At 43.4% G+C, this 18,954-nt stretch overlaps 1 protein-coding gene across 5 annotated transcripts in view; it reads left to right on the top strand.

Moving 5' to 3' along the window:
- The first annotated feature begins 687 nt into the window (after positions 1-687).
- Positions 688-18,954, top strand: part of TCF20 (transcription factor 20) — a 471,396-nt gene continuing 453,129 nt past the window's right edge. For all 5 annotated transcript variants that reach the window (XM_033935171.1, XM_033935172.1, XM_033935166.1 and 2 more), the window contains exon 1: positions 688-896. The gene's annotated coding sequence lies outside the window, so the exon portion shown is untranslated. The remainder of the gene's footprint in view (positions 897-18,954) is intronic.

Below are 18,954 nucleotides of genomic sequence, written 5' to 3'. Positions count from 1 at the left end.
TTAATTTTAATGTCTTCTTTCTTTTTTTAAAGATATTTTCTTTCTTTTTTTTTAATCTTTATTCATTTTAAAACTTACAATAATTTAAAACATTTTAACAATAAATATATAACTTAATATTCAGCAATAAATCAAATCATATAATATTATCTCCCTCCCTCCCCCCCCCTTTTAAAGATATTTTCTTTAGTTGCAAGGACTCATTGTCTGAGGGACCCTAGGCAGTGTGTGTAGAGAAGAGGCGGGAAGGTAGGACGACCAATCTACTAATGATTCAGAAATGACAAATGAGATAAAGCACTTTTTCAAGAGCTTACGAGAGCTCTGGGATGTGACTGCTTTTTTTTTTTCTTCAAATAAGATTGGTTCCTTATATGTCCTTTATACTCCTGGTAAATCAGAGAGAAGTCCCGATGATGAATGAAAATTCAAGGCCTACTGACTAATTAAGGGATCTCTTTATACCAATGAGGAATAAAGATTCAATCTCTACGGGGCTTCTTGTACTACCCTCTTCTATGATTGAGTCAAGGATTTTTTTTTTTTTTTTTGTACCAGGGATCAGCCTCCGTTGTGGAAGGGGAGGGGAAAAGGAAAAAGAGTGGGAGTGACTCTCTGACACTCTGCCCAGCCTCCTTCTTTTAAAGGCATAACTAAATGAACCCAGAGCACCTCATCACCTTCAAAAATAACACACCATCATCCCCCCAAAGGCCCTCTGCGATCATCCAGTTAGGCCTGACACATTGAGGCTTGATTGTTCCGAACCGAGAGCAGTGGAGAGAAAGAAAGGAACAATTTTTAGTAAGGAGAGGGGAATCCTATGAGGCGAGGGACAGGAGTGCGTTAAGAGCCCTGGAGAAAGGGAGAGCTGGACTCACAAGCTGCAGGAGACGGTGAGTGACGGAGGGGGAGGGGCGGTGGCTCCCGTTCAGCACGTTCCATAGAACGCTCTGGGAGAATTCCAGCCCTGGGTCCCTTCCAGAGGCAGCATTTGGGGTTGAAGGGAGTCTGCTGGTGGATATAGGAAGTTCCTTTTGCTCTGTGATTAGATGTTACTTTTTCGTTCTTTTTTTTTTTACGAGGGGAGGTATAAGACATTTTCTCGTCTCGCCTCTCACATTTCTTTATTTTTGTGGTGGCAGTGTAAGATCTGGAAATCGGAACTCCCCCCCCCCCTCCCGAAAAGGGAAGTTTTCTAAGAATTGTTTCTTTGCTAGAAGAGAGGAAGTGTGGGGTCGGAAGAAGCAGCAGAACAGGACAGATTGGCATTTGTTTTGGGTATACACTTTAATAGAGGGAAAGGAATAGGGGATGGAAATATTTCGTTCTCCTTAGTGTTATTTTGGGATGGGTGAAGGTTTTCCTTTTTGGAAGCGTATTTTTATTTGCTTGCTTTCCATGATCAAATCTAAGGCCTCCAGCTCGTCCCTAGAAAACGGTTGAAGGTTTGCCTGGATGATTTCAAGGGTGGGAAGCGCCATGTATGAGCTGGATCTAATTTCATAGTTCTTGAACTGCTGTCCCTCTGCTCTTAAAGAGACAGGCAGCCAAACCAACCTCTTACGGAGATCAAATAAGCCCTTTTCCTTGGCATTGTCTTATTGCATGTTGGATCTGAAAGTGAAAACGGACCCAAAACGTCTGTATTTGATTGTTGTGTATCTGTTTATGGAAAGCCATGAGCAATGATAACTTTTTTTCTAGCAGCAAACAAATGGGGAAGTGCCAAGTTAAGTGGTTACTGGAGAGAGATTTGGCTAGTCCTGGTTTTGAATTTACATCCCAAAGCGGTGCGGAATTTGTAGTCCTGGATAATACTCTGTGAAATCGGTGCTGTAGGTCCCATAATGCACCAGGATTGCATGAAGTCAGGACTGTCACAGGAAATGGGTAACATGGCAGCTCTGTTTTCTGGATGATTTCCCCCTGGCCAAAAAGAATAAAAATGAGCCCAGATTGTTACTTGCTTTTTGCTTCATTTTACTGCTGAACTTCTTTTCAAGTAGAGACACGTATTTGGTATTCAAGTAAAGTTAAATACCGTTGTTGGATAACTACATATTTTTCTGTTTTGGAAGGCATGTACAATTTATTTAAAAACAAATCTTGTGTTTCCCAAGGCTTTGTAGATGAACATTGATTTATGAACTTTTTGTTTTGTTGAACACGTGTAGTTAGAAAAAGGTAAGAAGTAACCTGAACTGTCCTGCTTTTTCTAATAAACCTTGTGATGTGAATGTGTACTAGCTAAGATACATAATTAGACAGAAGCAGATACTGTAGTTTGGTCTTTGTTTGATAGAGCTGCCAAGTTACTCAGTTCCAAGAGGGAGATTTTAAGCCAGTCCTGGCTTTTGGATAAGCTTATATTACAGGCTGATGTTCAGAACTTAATGTTGGTTCTAGACCCACACACATGTTCAAAGGGCATGAGTGCAGGGAACAGCGTGGACACAGATCAGTGTAAATAGCATGTAAATGCAGTCAGACGAGCTACTTAGCCATTCCCTCCCATTGCTCAGAAATGACACCCTTATAAAAATGCTGTCTTAACTGCAGAAACCTAATGCCAGCTGTGTTTTAACAGCCACAGCTGAAGCTAATGCACATGTGTTTTAGCTGCCCCAGGGGCTTGTTACAGTCCCTCATCAATACACTCGAGCAGATGAAATATTAGAAGGAATGAACTGAATTTTGCTGGGAAATGAGTCAGGATTGCACAGCTGATGAGGGTAGGTGTAAGTTGAAGTGCATTATGGGACTGCCCTCTTCCCCACTCCCCGCTTTGACTGGACATCCACATAGGAGCTTTGCTTAAGCTCAGCTCTAGTGCATGTGAACCAGGCATGTTCCTTCTCCTTACTGAAAAATAATTTTCCAATGCTTATCACTACTAGCCTGCATATGGTTTGCATGCTGTTAGTATTGGACATTGGGAAGTTATTTTTTGGCACTGTTCCCTGTGGTATTCTGCACTGTAGAGAATGGTGCAGGAGTTCTGAGCATTGGCCTATTAGTGCATTATGGGACCCACAGCATAGATTTCAATGGCTAGACTTGGGACTATAAATACCACACAACTTTGGCGTGCATGTTCAAATCCAGAGTTGGCCAAAAAGTTTCCCTCCTGGAACTGGGTAACTTGGCAACTCTGTTCTTAGATCAATGGTTCTCAACTCAATCCTTGGGTCACACATACCCATTAGGTTTTCAGGATACCCATATGCATTGTAGAAATTTGGAAAACCTGACTAGCTAGGTCAGGGGTAGGGAACTCTGGTCCTCGAGAGCCGTATTCCAGTCGGGTTTTCAGGATTTCCCCAATGAATATGCATGAGATCTATTTGCATGCACTGCTTTCAATGCATATTCATTGGGGAAATCCTGAAAACCCGACTGGAATACGACTCTGGAGGACCAGAGTTCCCTACCCCTGAGCTAGGTGTTTCAAGGGCTGAGTTGAGAACCTCTGTCATGGATGAATGAAATTCCACTGAATTTTATCAAAACACTTCAGAGTATTTTAGAAGCAAGAGTGTTATTGTACACTAAGCATTAGTAAATAGGGTCCTAAGATGGACTTTACCTAAACCAAAGTAGAGTTATGAAAGCTGCTTTTGAGCTTGTTGACATTTGAAATAAAATGTGATAACCAGTACATTTTGTTGACTCCTCCATGTTAGAAATATATAAGGGTGTGTTCCTGATTTGACAGATCACACTTTGAAGCATCAAGGGTTGCATTCTTTAAAAAATTCTTTAAAAAATAAAAAAAACAAACAAACCCCAAAACCTGAAACTAGCTTATAAATAATAAAATTAAATAAATTCTGATTTTATTTCACAGCTTTCTTCTTCACCATTTAAATAAAGTGGTCTGGGTTTTTTTTTTTTGTTTTTTTCCCCCCCAAACTTAATTCTAGCTGATTAGAGAATAGGGTTGTTAGTGTATGTGTTTTATAAGTGAAACTTACTGTTTTCAAAAGACTGGAAATTCGGAAGAATTGTGGGGGCCCTTTTACAAATGTTTAGCGTGTGCTAAATGCTAAGAAGCCCTATGGCTTTCTTAGTGTTTAGTGCGTGCTAACAGAATTAGCGCACAGTAAGGTTTAGTAAAAGGGCCCCTGTGTGTTAATCTTCTAATGGCCTCTGGCTAGTTTCTTAAGCACAGAAACCTTGAGACAGTGGTAGCAAATGCTAGCTGGACATCAAGTTTCAAGTTTATTCAATCTTTTGATGGATCGCCTATAACAGTTTCTAAGCGATGTACATAGTATAATACAAAGAAATAGGAAACTTAACAAAATAGCTATATTAACATAACATAAAAACATTTAAAACTTACTTGAGGGGAAAGGGAAAAAATAAAAGTTACAATTTCGGGTTTCGTAAGAAAGGGAAAAGAACAAGAGGTAGGGTAAAAGAGGTAGTACAAGGTGGCTCAAGCACACTTCATAAGCAATAAAACCAAAACCAAAACCAAAAGTTACAATTTCGGGTTTCGTAAGAATAAGGGGAAAGAACAGGAGGTAGGGTAAAAGAGGTAGTGAACAGGAGGTAGGTTAGGAAGGGGATTATTATTATTTTTTTCTTAATTTTTAAAAAGTTAGCAAGAAATGCAGAACAGGAAAGTCCTTTTTTTGTGCTTTCCTGATGAGCAATTTCCATGGACTTGTAACAGAACTTGACAGGCACTGGGAGGAACTTGCTTCTGCTTGGCAAGAATGGGATGCAGTCAGCCAGGCAATTCACAGATGTCATCTTTGGTCTCTAGGCTGACTTCTGCCAGTAAGCTCCCTAGCATGTGGGGATTAGTGCAGAGGTCAGGATCTGGTGGGCCTAAAGGTCTTGCTGGCTGCTGTTCTGATGGAGAAGAAAGAAGGCGCTCAGGAAGTTGCTGTTGGGGACAGGAGAGCGATATTCGCTCCAAATACATTTTTCTTTCTGTTCCTTTGTGTTTAAAATACTACTGGTGATCTAACTGTAAATTTTGGATGGTTTTGCAAGAGGCCGAGGTTGAGAGTGGCGCTTCTCTAGTTTGCTGGGTTGCTCGGCTCTTCTCACTCTTCTTTCAGGTTTTCATTATCCCAGCCTCATGTTTATTATGTACTGTAATGCATCAGCTTGTTGGCGTCCTGAAGCTCCAGTTCCTGTCTCCTACACTGGTCCCTTATGTTAATCGGGTTTTCTATTCAGTTACCTATTCAGTTCAAGGTCGGATTACATTACAAGTGGTCGGGTCAGTTACCCAGGAAGTTACAATGGACATTCAATAGAGTTGGTAGTACAGGTAGATCAGTACAGCTATTAATACCACCATGAAATGCGAAGGGTTCCAGGAAAGGGAGTCAACGATATTTGTGGCTTTGGGATCCCTATCTTCAGATTTTACATCCCAAAGGACGCAGTCTGATCTTGAATGAGCTGTGATTTTCTATTGCTTTTTGGGGTTGCCTTTAGCTCTGGATGGAATATGGGAAATTTTTATTTCTTTTGCAGGGGATGTCAGCGGGGGGATATTGAGGGGGGATGGTTTTATTGTATTGTGTGCTTTGAATGGGGGTGGGGTGGGGAGGGCCTGTGCAGTTTCTAGGGCCTGGGAATTATCAGAGTCCAGATTCCTGGGTCACTGTTTTGTCGTTGTTTTGGATTGTCTTGTGGGCCCTGACTTCTTCCTGGGGTGGTGTTGAAGGGGTTGGGTGGGGGGAGGGGTTGGGGATTTTGGAGGAGTGTTACTATTGATTGTTTTATTTCTTTTGCCATCTTTTGTATGGCATTTATTTCGATAAAAATGTTTAACACTAATACCACCATGAAGTGCCCCCTCACTCTTTTTCAGAGCAGTGATGCTTTATTTCATGGCCTGTGTGATAAGGTTTAGTTTTGCCTTGGCTGGTGTTCACACATGTACTTGGTGATGATCATTCATATACCCAGGATGGATTTGAATTTGGAATTTGTTTTCCAGGTTCATTACTGTATTCAGATGTTTGGCCTGCTCTTGTATGCCATCTGGAGATTTATACTCTGGAAAAGCAGGCTTGGTCAGTTTGGCGTATATTGGTGTAAAGAGGTGTGCCCTGGCAGGTGTGTTTTGGGGTGTTTTCACTTTTTTTTCCCCACCTGGCAGTTTCTTCTCATTCTTTAGCTCAGTTAGAGCAAGGGCTGGGCTCAGCATAAGCTTTCATTTTTAACTACCCAGGGACGTTTTCTCCACCTCAACGCAATTTAGTCTGAGCACTGCAGTGGCAGCCCAAAGGGAGGAGGGAGTGAGCACCAGCGTTCCTCCAAAACCCTGTAATCCAGGACTTAGAATTTGGTCACTAGGGGTCACCCTTTAAGAATGACCCAATTCTCCCCCATCCTCTGTTCTCTACTGAGAGATTGCTTCAAATTTACTATCTGAGCTTATCCCCATGCCTATCTGACTCAGGAATGAAATTAAACTGGGTGTGTTCCTCGTGGCAGTGCACAGCACTTACTGATAAGAAAAAGGGATATATTGAAAACAAATTAGCTTACATACTGAGGGGGATAAAAAGTTGATTATGTATTTTTTTTTTATTGGAAAACACTTTGATATAAGCGGCATATAATTACTGTAAATAAATAAGCAAGCTTAAATTTTAAATGTGCGAGCTCCATGCCTGTTAAGGCTTCATTCAGCCTTAGCTACTGGTGGTAGGTAGCTTTCCCACAAACTCCCTAGCTCAGTCAATATTGTGTTTTCCTTGACCAACCAAGATATGAGGAGTGCGAAGTAAAAGATTTAGAGGGCCCTTTTATTAAGCTGCGCTAGTAAATGGGCTTGGTGTGCACTAGCACTACTGCTTGGATAAAAGTGGTCAATGGAGATCGCTCTGAGAAAAGGGATGTTACCAGTGGTGTGCCTCAGGGTTCTGTTCTTAGGCTGATATTTTTAACATTTTTATAAGCGATATTGCTGAAGGGCTGTCGGGTAAGATTTGCCTCTCTCTGCGGATGATACCAAAATCTGCAGTAGAGTAGACTTTCCAGATGGTGTGAATAAAATGAAGAAAGACCTAGCAAAGCTTGAAGAATGGTCAGAAATTTGGCAGCTAAAAATGTAATGCTAAGAAATGCAAACCCGAAGGAACAATACTGTACAAGTCAGGGGGTCAAGAACTTATGTGCGCGACAGAAGAGCGGGACTTGGGTGTGATTGTATGTGATGCTCTTAAGGTGGCCAAACAGGTTGAAAAGGTGACAGCGAAAGCTAGAAGGATGCTAGGGTATATAGGGAGAGGAATTGCCAGTAGGAAAAACGAGGTATTGAAGCCCCTGTATGAGACTCTGGTGAGACCTCATTTAGAATATTGTGTACAATTCTGGAGGCTGCACCTTCAAAAAGATATAAAAAGGATGAAGTAGGTCCAGAGGAAGGCTTCTAAAATGGTGCGTTGCCTTCATCATAAGGCTTATGGGGACAGACTTAAAGATCTCAATATGAATACTTTAGACCAGGGGTGCCCACACTTTTTGGGCTTGCGAGCTACTTTTAAAATGACCAAGTCAAAATGATCTACCAACAATAAAATTTAAAAAAAACACAACACACTGTATGCATAGAATTGTTAATTATCATTCCTATTCCGGGGTTTTTTCAAAGAGGTCAAAGCAGATGACTCTATGCACTGTCACCTCACTAACAACCATACAAAAATAGACAAATACCCACCCCCTCCCTTTTTACTAAACCACGATAGCAGTTTTTAGCGCAGGGAGCTGCGCTGAATGCCCAGCGCTGCTCTTGACGCTCATAGGCTCCCTGCGCTAAAAACCTCTATTGCGGTTTAGTAAAAGGGGCCCATATTGTAAAATATAGAGAGCAGATTTAAATTCAGACACATTTTGATCACTAAATTTAAAATAAAATCATTTTTCCTACCTTGTCTGGTGATTTCATGAGTCTCTGGTTGCACTTTCTTCTTCTGACTGTGCATCCAATCTTTCTTCCCTTCTTTTAGCCTGTATGCTTCCTCTCCTCCTGACCTCATTCCACCCCCCCAAACGTTTTCTTCTTCTTTCCCTGCCCTCTTTCTTTCTCTCTTCATGACCCCTTTCTTTTTTTTCTGTTTCTCTTCTTTCTTTCTGTCTCCCTGCCTGCCCTCTTTCTCCCTCCCTGCCCTCCCCCAAGCCACTGCCACTGCCATCGGATAACAGGCCCCCAAAGCCCCCTGCCCCCTGCCACCGGCCAAGCTCTCCCTGCTTCGGGCCCACCAGCATTCCTTTCCCCGACGTCAATTCTGCCGTCGGAGAGGAAGTTTCGCTGGCCAGAACTTCCTCTCCGACGGCAGAATTGACGTCGGGAAGAAGAAGGCTGATTGGCCCAAGATCGACCTATTGGGAGAAATGCTGCCGGGTCCTGCCTTTGAGGAAACAGAAAGTAGGCAGGACCTGGCAGCAAAAAGAGCAAATCGCAAGCTTCACTGACCTGTCTGCTGCTTTAGCCCGCGAACGGGGCTCTAACATGTGCATGCCGGCTTCCCTTCTCTCCCCGGACATAACTTCCGGTTTCAAAGGGAAGCCGGTACAAGCACATGTTAGCCCCCGGAGCATAAGTTCTCCAAGCCGTTTTTTTTTTTATTTTATTTTTTTTATGTTGAGCAGCGGAGGCAGCAGCAGAATTCAGGAGCAGGCCAGTCAGGAGGGGAAAAAAAGAGAAGGGAACCCGCTCTGCGATCGACTGGGGTCGCCTGAGCGAGTGACCTGTCGATCACGATCGACGCATTGGGCACCCCTGCTTTAGACTAAGGAAAGGTGGGAGAGGGACTTTTAAATACTACGTGGTATTAATTTGCATGAGTCGAGTCTCTTTCATTTGAAAGGAAGCTCTGGAATGAGAGGTCATAGGATGAAGTTAAGAGGTGATAGGCTCAGGAGTAATCTAAGGAAATACTTTTTTAAGAAAGGGTGGTAGATGGGTGGAACAGTCTCCTGGAAGAAGTGGTGGAGACAGAGACTGTGTCTGAATTCAAGAAAGCCTGGGATAGGCACGTGGGATCTCTTAGAGAGAGGCAGGGATAATGGTTACTGTGGGTGGGCAAGCTAGATGGGCCATTTGTTCTTTATCTGTCATCATGTTTCTATGTAACGCAGGACTTTATGGCTGCACTAGAAATGGACTCTGCACATGGAAAGTAGGCATTTTTCTAATTGTTGCATTTCTGGCAGTATGCTAACATCAGCATTAGTGTGTGGTCATTAAAAACTAACACACAGGCACGTCCCACCTCCAATTTAGGAAGCTCATGTGTTAAGTCTGCATTATTCATAGTTGGCCAGTGCTAATGTCAGTGTGCTAGCTGAATAGCAGCACATTCACATCCAGTCTCCACTTCCAGTCTATACTTCTTCCCCTCCCCCCAAAAGCAAAATGTTTTAGGCCATCTCACCTTAGGCCATTTTTGCTGCATTGGGTGTGTTAACGCCCAAAGCAACCTAGTAAGAGGGTCCGTTTATTAATTTTCTAAGATACTTGAATGATGATTATTGAGGCCTTGATGGTTGGTGGTGCTACTGCTGCTTACCAGGTTTAGATTTGTGCCGATATTTTTTTTTTTTCTCGTATTTTAAGGGAAATTTCTAGAGGCGTTAAAATGTTTGTGAGCAGAAGTGTCCAGATAGGCACAATATCCTATTTGAGGGCCTGCTGAGGATTGAGACTGACACATTGCGGCCTGTCTGCGCTGTGATTTATGTGGAAATGTGCAGAGTGGCAGAAACCCCTTGGGAGCTTGGTGGTCATTAGGTCACCTACTGATGAATAGTGGGCGGTCAAATCGTGTTTTATGGTTGCCATTGGCCACTGGATTTCTTCTTCACTGTCTCTGAAGTGATGTGTCTACTTACACATGAAAACTGGTGACTAGATTAGTGGGTGGTTTTGGGGGGATTTTTGTTTTGTCCTTGGCCACCTGGTTACTGATTTCTGCAATGCTGGTAGGTTAAATATGAGGAAAATTCTTGTGAGGCTAGAAGTGTATCTAAGTAGTACAGAATATTATGAGGAACCAGTGGGGGGGGGGGATAGGATATCTCATGGTATACAAAGAGAGAGAAAAAAATATTGTGAAGGCTTTTGTCTAAGCAGTAGCTGATAAATCTAGCAGTCAGCTAGCCTGTTTTTTGTTTTTGTTACATGCCTTTGAGCTCCTTTTTATCAAGCAGTGGTAGAACATTTTAACATGGGCCGGCAAAGTAAATGCACCAACACTTACAGGAATTGAATGAGCTTTGGAGCACTTACTTCACCGGCCTGTGGTAAAACACACTAGTGTTGCTTGATAAAACGAACCCTTAATGTCACTTAGGGCTCCTTTTACTAAGGTGCGCTACGTGTTTTAGTGTGCGCTAAACGCTAACGTGTCCATTATAAGTCTATGGATGCGCCTTTGTAAAAGAGGGGGTTAATGTCAATGTTATCTTTCCTAGGTCCCTTCTTTTTAAAATTTTTTTGGGCTAAAATGGAAAGCTTGCAGCTTGTCAACCCTCCCTCTGATATTTAAAAAATCCCCCTTTCCTGAGCCTCCATGCCATCTGTTTATGCTGTATTTTACACATTACATGGATTGCTGTAGATAAACTTAGGGCTCCTTTTACAAAGGTTTAACGCACGTAATAGTGCGCGCTAATTTGCCGGCCGCGCTAGCCACTACCGCCTCCTTTTGAGCAGGCGGTAGTATTTTGGCTAGTGCGGGGGTTAGCGCGCGCTAAAAAGATGTGTTCGATAAAGCTGCTAACGCGGCTTCATAAAAGGAGCCCTTAGAGTAGTGATGGTCAGCATATCGGCACTTTCTTCCATTCCCTCCTCTGATTTCAGAAGGGTAGGTCAGGCCCAGCTTTCAAAAACTGAGTTTCCCCCTGTGGGATGAAGCAAATAAAGAATATATTGATAAATGTGTAGTGAAATATTTCTGTTGAGTTTTTAACTGTCAATTCTAAGTGCCCTCCCCTTAAAAAAATATATATATCATTTTTTAATGAATAATTTATTTATTTATTTCTAAGCCACCTTTCCTTGTCATCAACAGCAGATGAATCCAGAGACTAGTGGAATTACGTCCATCAACCAGCAGGTGGAGATAGAGAGTACTGAGTTGCCCTTGGGTATAACTTGGATGCACAGCCTCCTGGCCAACCAGTATACTCTATCTCCAGCAGGCTGCATGGATGTGTTCCTCACAGCTCATGGCTTGTGCTTCTGTTGCAGGCCTGGATTTTTGGAAGGAGGGGTGTTCTGGCTGTCAGCTTTGGAGGTACAGCTGGGCCTTCCCAGCGTCCCTACTTCACCCTCTTCAGGGTAACACCTGGGTCCCGCCAGGCCCCTTACCCTACTGGATTTGGTGCCTTGTGGACTACAGGGGTTCATCACAGCTCCTGGATTCTATGGTGGATTTCAAGCCAGGCTTGGCAGCTACTGGCTTTAGCTTCCTGGATCAGAAAAGAAAGATATTCCTGTGGCTTAGGTCTCAGAGGAGAAATGTTCCTGTGGCTTAGGCCTCAGGTGAGCTGCGGGATGTTGGCTGTACGGTGCCAACTTTGGGGAGCAACACCTGGGTTCTCCCAGGTCTCTTCCCCACCCTCCCCCCTGAAGAACTGTTAGTGACACGGGAGAGGGTTAGCGAGGCTGCCTCCTGTTCCCTGTGCCGGTCTGGGTTGGCCGGGACGATATGGGTGAGTGTGGTGTCATGGCTGCTGTTTTTTGCCGGAGTCCACTGGTTGCAGCTAGGTTGGGCAGCAGTGGGCAGTAGGAGGCCCTTAGGGCGGTTGGCCATGGCCCTTCCCTCCTGCCGCGGCTCAGGGGAGTGGGATCATTGTGGCTGCTGCAGCTGCCATCACTGCCGCCGTCAGTCTTTCTCTTCTCGGAGGAGGGACGCCGCCTCTGGCAGTGCTGCCTTTTCTGCCACTGACCACCTCGGGGGGGGGGGGAGGGGAGGGGAGGGTAGCCTTGGCCAGGGTGCCAGTTCGCTTACGGCCTGGTGTACCTTGTTAAGTCCAGGCCAGCTGACAGTTAGCTGTGGCTAGGCTAGTTGCGGGCTAGTTTACAGCTCTTTCTCTCTTGGTCGGAGTGTATTCTTTCCATTCCTTCTTGATTCATACATATGAAACTAGAAGTTGGATCAGCTGCCTCAGATCCTGAGGTTGCCACGGTATCTCCTTGGGACTCTGGGGAAGACACTTGTCACTTTGTGGCATTCTTGACTTTGGTCAGCAGTTTGCCTCCTATGGGAGCCCTATGGACTTTGTACTTTGAGAGAGCTGCAGTTAGAGGGGGAGTCTTGTCATGTTTCCAGGCTTGATGCCCTAGAACAGGGGTAGGGAACTCCGGTCCTCAAGTTCAAGTTTCAAGTTTATTAATTGGCTTGTTCAATCGCTTAATCGGATTTCTAAGCGATGTACAATAAAATATACATCCATAAGGAAACAAAAACATTACATACACTTAATTAATTCTAATATAAACAAAAGGTAAGAGGGGATGAAATACATTTTTTATAGTAAAGAAAGAACATACAGGGAAAATACAAAAGGAAGTTGAAAAAACAAAAAAAAGCAGAATAATTCACTAAAATAACACTTTATAATAAAATTTAATTAATTTGCAAATGCATCTTTAAACAGAAAGGTTTTTAATTCGCTTTTAAATTTCCCAAACACCTTCTCCTCCCGTAAAAACATGGGAAGCGCATTCCAAATCTGGGGAGCTGTACATGAGTCGGGTTTTCAGGATTTCCCCAATGAATATGCATGAGATCTATTTGCATGCACATTCATTGGGGAAATCCTAAAAATCCGACTGGAATAAGGCTCTCGAGGACGGGAGTTCCCTACCCCTGCCCTAGAACCTTGTGAGGGGAGAGGGTCTGGTCTGCGGTGGTGCTCATGGGTTTTGCCATCAGCTAAGGACCATTGACAGACATGATAGTTTTATAAGAACATAAGCAATGCCTCTGCTGGGTCAGACCTGAGGTCCATCATGCCCAGCAGTCCGCTCACGTGGTGGCCCAACAGGTCCAGGACCTGTGCAGTAATCCTCTATCTATACCCCTCTATCCCCTTTTCCAGCAGGAAATTGTCCAATCCTTTCTTGAACCCCAGTACTGCCCTATTATGCCCTCTGGAAGTGCATTCCAAATGTCCACCACACGTTGGGTAAAGAAGAACCTCTTAGCATTCATTTTGAATCTGTCCCCTTTCAACTTTTCTGAATGCCCTCTTGTTCTTTTATTTTTCAAAAGTTTGAAGAATCTGTCCCTCTCCTCTCTCTCTCTATGCCCTTCATGATCTTTAAGTCTCCTCTTCTCCAGGGAAAAGAGTCTCAGTTTCTCCAATCTCTCAGCGTATGAAAGGTTTTCCATACCTTTTATCAGACATATCGCTCTCCTCTGAATCCTCTCAAGTAACGCCATATCCTTCTTAAGGTACGGCGACCAATATTGGATGCAGTAATCCAGATGCGGATGCACAGGAGGTTATTTGGGGCCTGGTGGTAACGTTAGGAGGCTGTTTTGCACTCATTCTATTTGTGGAGGGGCACACTAACTGTGAATTCCGCAGCATGTGCTCTCAGGCGTGGATTGCTCCTGCTCACATGTGCTATGAGGGTTAGCCTCTGTATGTTCATGGGATACATACTCTCTGGAATTCATATCTCCTTGGCCGTGTACTGCAGGGCAGGATTTAGGGACGGGGGATTTCAAGTTCGCTTGTTTATTTCCCTCCCTGCGTTTGGACTGCTTTGGTACATCCCACTAGTCTCTGGATTCATCTTCTGTTGATGACAAGGAAGGTAAAATTATGTCCTTACCTGAAAACTTCTTTCCTTTAGTCACAGCAGATGAATCCAGAGCCCCACCCTGTTGCGGGGTTTGTTGCTCTCAGGTGTGGTTTGGGCATGCTTTTCGGCTGAAATTGCATTCTCTATTTGATAGCATCAGTGGTATGGGTAGCGCATATGAGGGAAAGTTTCATATGTCTCATACGTTTCATGCCTTTTATGTGTTTTATTTCAACTGCTTTGAGAAGATATACCTGAGGACAACTCAGTACTCTCTATCTCCACCTGCTGGTTAATGGACGTAATCCCACTAGCCTCTGGATTCATCTGCTGTGACTAAAGGAAAAAAAAATTATTAGGCAAGACATAATTTTACCATACCCAAGTGGTTCATATTTAAAACATTCATAATAGTTCGGAAGACAGTACTGGGGCGATGCTCATGGGAATTCTGTGAATGTTGGAGCTAATGCTGCCATGGCTGACGATATTAGAAAAACAAAAACCTAGCGTGGCTTTGTAAAAGGAGCCCTAAGTTTTCAGATGGTTAAGCTTTCAGTTGGTGAAGTTGGAAATCTGAAATCTTCCACTCACCCCAACCTTTTTCTGAACCAAGCTGAATTTAGAGAGCTTTATTTCATTGTATTTATGCCACAGAGATGTTTTAAATACCCATAAATGTGCACAAGGCAAGTCTTTCATTTGAAAGAAAGCTCCGGAATGAGAGGGCATAGGATGAAGTTAAGAGGTGATAGGCTCAGGAGTAACGAAAGGAAATACTTTTCTACAGAAAGGATGAGGATGGTAGATGCTGGTAGAGGTGGTGGAGACAGAAACTTGTGCCTGAATTCAAGAAAGCGTGGGACAGGCATCTGGGATCTCTTAGGAAGAGCAGGAGATAGTGGAAGCTGCGGATGGGCAAATTGGATGGGTCATTTGGCCTTAATCTACCATATATTTTCTCTTGGCTACAGCCTCAAGTCCTGTGTGACTGACTGCCTTCATGGGACAATAGTGGCATCAGTAATTTCTACGGGTATATCATCCCTGTTTGTTTTTATTCATGGGCTTCTTAGCATGTAAATGGGCCCCTTAGATCGTAAGCCCTCCAGAGATGGAGAAATACCCACTGTATCTCACCGTGACGCAACTTGAGTTACAAGTGAAAAGGGTATTTGCTAAATCCAGAATCCCTTTTGCAAACTGACTGTCGATTTGTTAAATCTTAATAGTATAACATGCTGTAAGCTTTCGTGAGAAAAGCGTACATAAGAACATAAGAATTTCCGCTGCTGGGTCAGACCAGTGATCCATCGTGCCCAGCAGTGCAGGAACTTGTCTAACTTTGTCTTGAGTCTCTGGAGGGTGTTTTCCCCTATGACAGCCTCCGGAAGAGCGTTCCAGTTTTCTACCAGTCTCTGGGTGAAGAAGAACTTCCTTACATTTGTACGTAATCTATGCCCTTTTAATTTTAGAGAGTGCCCTCTCGTTCTCCCTACCTTGGAGAGGCTGAACAACCTGTCCTTATCAACTAAGTCTATTCCCTTCAGTATCTTGAATGTTTCGATCATGTCCCCTCTCAATCTCCTCTGTTCGAGGGAGAAGAGGCCTATTTTCTGTAATCTTTCACTGTATGGCGTAGAATCAAATGAGCAGAAACAGGGGTGATATACCCATAAAAACCTATTGATGCTGCTGTCATCCCGTTGAGTCAGTTACAAGGGACTTTAGGCTGCATTCATGAGGCAGCCCTGTAACTGTGCACCTTCACCGACATGGACTTGGTATCTGCAAGTGTAGAGAAAAATAGCAATTATATGCGCGGGAGCCCTAACGATAAAAATTTTTTTTGACAGTGTAGCATTTAGGTTACTAGTACAATCTTCCATCTTGTCTGTTCTGGACTATTGCAACATAATTTATTTGGGATCTCACAAAAAACTTCTAAAAAGACTAAAATGTATTCAGAATACAGCGGTTTGTTTGATTTTTGGCCTGAAAAAACAGGGCCTTGTCACTCCATTTTATCAACAGTTGCATTGGTTATCTTTTGAGGCAAGAGTACTATTTAAGTTTGGGTGTATTTGTTTTAAGGCTTTGTTTGGTCTGGCTGCTATTTACCTGTTCTCATGTTTTGAACGTTATAAACCTAACAGGATTACTTGAGGACACTATCTATTTGTCTATCCAACTATAAAATCTTGCCGATATAAGAGATTCTTTGACAAAATATTTGCATTTCAGGCAGGTAAAATTAATTCATGACTATGTACCCTTATTCTCAGGCTTATTCTTATATCTGTTAGGAAGTTGTTGAAACCTAATCTGTTTGATAAATTTGTAAACTGATGTTTTAATTTTGATGGGTAATTGTAAACTGATATTTTAAATTGTTCTTTTTAGTATGATTTTAATGTATTTTTTGAATTATTTTAGTGTAATTTTAAATCAATTGTATTTCACTAATTGATTGTACAGTTTTTCCACATGTGAACCGCCTAGAACTTTGTGGTGTGGTGGTATACAAAAATAAAATTATTATTATTATTATTATTCTGTATGGACATACTGTACATAAGTGCTGTGGCACACAACTGTAAGGGGGGTCATACACATGGACAGAGAATGGGTGAGAAATAGGTATGTCATCCCAGTGGCGTAGCGAGGCAGGTTGGCGGCTCCCGGCATTGCTGTGCCATGTGCCCTCTCCCATTCTTCCCCGCTACTTGAGCGCTGCCTCATTCCCCGTATACCTCTTGAAATGTTTACCGGCACAAGCAACATCTTCTACCTGCTGCTCGTGCTGGGCTCTTCTCCCTTCTGATGTCACATCCTGGTCCCGTGACCAGGATGTGACGTCGGAAGGGAGCCGAGGCCTGCATGAGCAACAAGCCGAAGATTCTGCTTGTTCTGGCAAACATTAGGGAGGTATGTGCGGGGGCAGAGAGGAGGAGAGGTGAGGGCTCCCCTGTGAAGATGGCATACGGGGCAGTCTGCCCTCCCTAGTCCCCCCCTTTACCACGCCACTGTCATTCTAAAACATTTGCAGCTTGTAGAGTACTGTAAGCTATGCTCATTGCTGGGCACAAAAAAGAAAAGATAATTGAGTTTTCAGTATTTCTTCTCATTTTTTTCACTTAAGTTTGCGCATTTATACCTGCAATTGACCTGGCATAAGTACATTTAGGTGCATTGAAGTGGGTTTATTAGGGTGCTCAGATTCTGTTTACAGGATAGGTGCTTCCTGCACCTTATTGGGCTGCCTACCTCTAGCTATCTCCTTGATTGCAAGGCCTCTGGGTATTGAGAAAATACCTAGTGCAGAATTTTTCAGAATAGAGTATGGCTTCTTGTCTCTAGTGGTTGGCGATAGTGAGCAGTGATGTTCTATATCCTTCTTGCACCACCCCCAGAGCTTTCTCTCTAATGTAAATGCCTGCATAGGTGGGAAGCATTGGAGAGAAGGATCTGGGATTGGGTCTATGAATTGCTGCTCACTGCTCCAACCAATAAACAGAGAGAACTTTTAAAGGGTACATGGGGGGTGGGGGTGGGAGCAAGAGAGACGAGGGAAGACACCTGATCACTGATTGGGGAGGGGACAGCAGGGGAAGATGCTGAACTATGGGGGGGGGAGGGGAGAAGAGAAGGTAAAATGCTAGACTATGTGTGGGTGTGTTCCTTGATTATTTTAGCGCTGTGTGAATGTGCTGTGAGACCAATAAAGTTGAAAATCTCTGACCCTAGTGGACCATAATGTAACTCACCTTGAGCTACTACTGAAAAAGTTAGGGACTGAGGGTCAGATTCTCAAAACTAAAATCTGCCTTTAATGTGCTCGCTAAACTGGTTCCAGGAGGTTTAGCGTGCATGTATTTTAGCGGCAGATTATCAAACGGCTTACAGAGGTCTTTTCTGAGTTTTCCAGCAGTCTCTGATACTACCATGTAAATGTACAAGGAAGTCATTAATATTAAAATGATCACTCCAAGCGATTCTCTAACCTGGTTATAAACAAAGAAACATAGAATATGATGACAGAAAAGGGCCGTCGGCCCAACAAGTCTGCCTACTCGAATAACCCACCCCCCTAAGCACTTCCTCGAAGTGAACCCACATGTTTATCCCATTTTTTCTTAAAATCGAGCACATTGCTGGCCTCAACTACCTGAAGTGGAAGATCATTCCAACGATCAACCACCCTTTCGGTGAAGAAATACTTCCTAATGTCACCATGAAATCTCTCACCCTTGATTTTGAACGAATGCCCTCTTGTTGCCTTAGGTCCTGTAAGGAAAAAGATATCTTCTTCCACCTCAATATGGCCAGTAACATATTTGAACGTCTCTATCATGTCTCCCCTCTCTCTGCATTCCTCGAGAGAGTATAGCTACAACTTACCTAGACGGTCTTCATATGGGAGATCCTTGAATCCTGAGACCATCCTAGTAGCCATTTGCTGAACCGACTCCATTCTCATCACATCCTTTTGATAATGTGGCCTCCAAAATTGAACACAATATTCCAGATGAGGTCTCACAATATTCCAGATGAGATCTCACCAGGCTTTTGGCTGACAAAACTTCTTCGGATGCAACCCAGCATTTGTCTAGCCTTGGATGAAGCTTTCTCCACCTGATTGGCATTCTTCATATCTTCACTAATGATTACTCCTAGGTCCCGTTCTGCCACAGTTCTTGTTAAGGTCTCACTATTCAGGGTGTAAGTTCTGCATGGGTTTCCACTGCCAAGATGCATAACCTTACACTTTTTGGCATTAAAACTCAGTTGCCAAGGTGTGGACCATTGTTCCAGTAAAAGTAGGTCCTGCGTCATAGTGTTGGGCATGGTGCTTTTGCCCACTATGTTGCACAGTTTAGCGTCATTGGCAAATAATGCAATTTTACCTCGAAGTCCCTTAGGCAGGTCCCATACAAAGATATTAAATAGGACTGGACCCAAGACCGAGCCCTACGGCACTCCACTGATCACTTCCGACGTTTTGGAGGGAGTACCATTTACCACCACCCTTTGAAGTCTGCCACTGAGCCATTCTTTAACCCATGCAGTCAGTGTTTCTCTTAGTCCCAACGAACTCATCTTGTTCAGTAACCTACGGTGTGGGACACTATCAAAAGCCTTACTGAAGT

The sequence above is a fragment of the Geotrypetes seraphini genome, chromosome 2, assembly GCF_902459505.1.
Source record: "Geotrypetes seraphini chromosome 2, aGeoSer1.1, whole genome shotgun sequence".
In the NCBI taxonomy this organism is placed as follows: Eukaryota; Metazoa; Chordata; class Amphibia; order Gymnophiona; family Dermophiidae; genus Geotrypetes; species Geotrypetes seraphini.
Note: the sequence above shows the minus strand (reverse complement) of the source record. Positions and strands in the feature narration are given on the sequence as shown.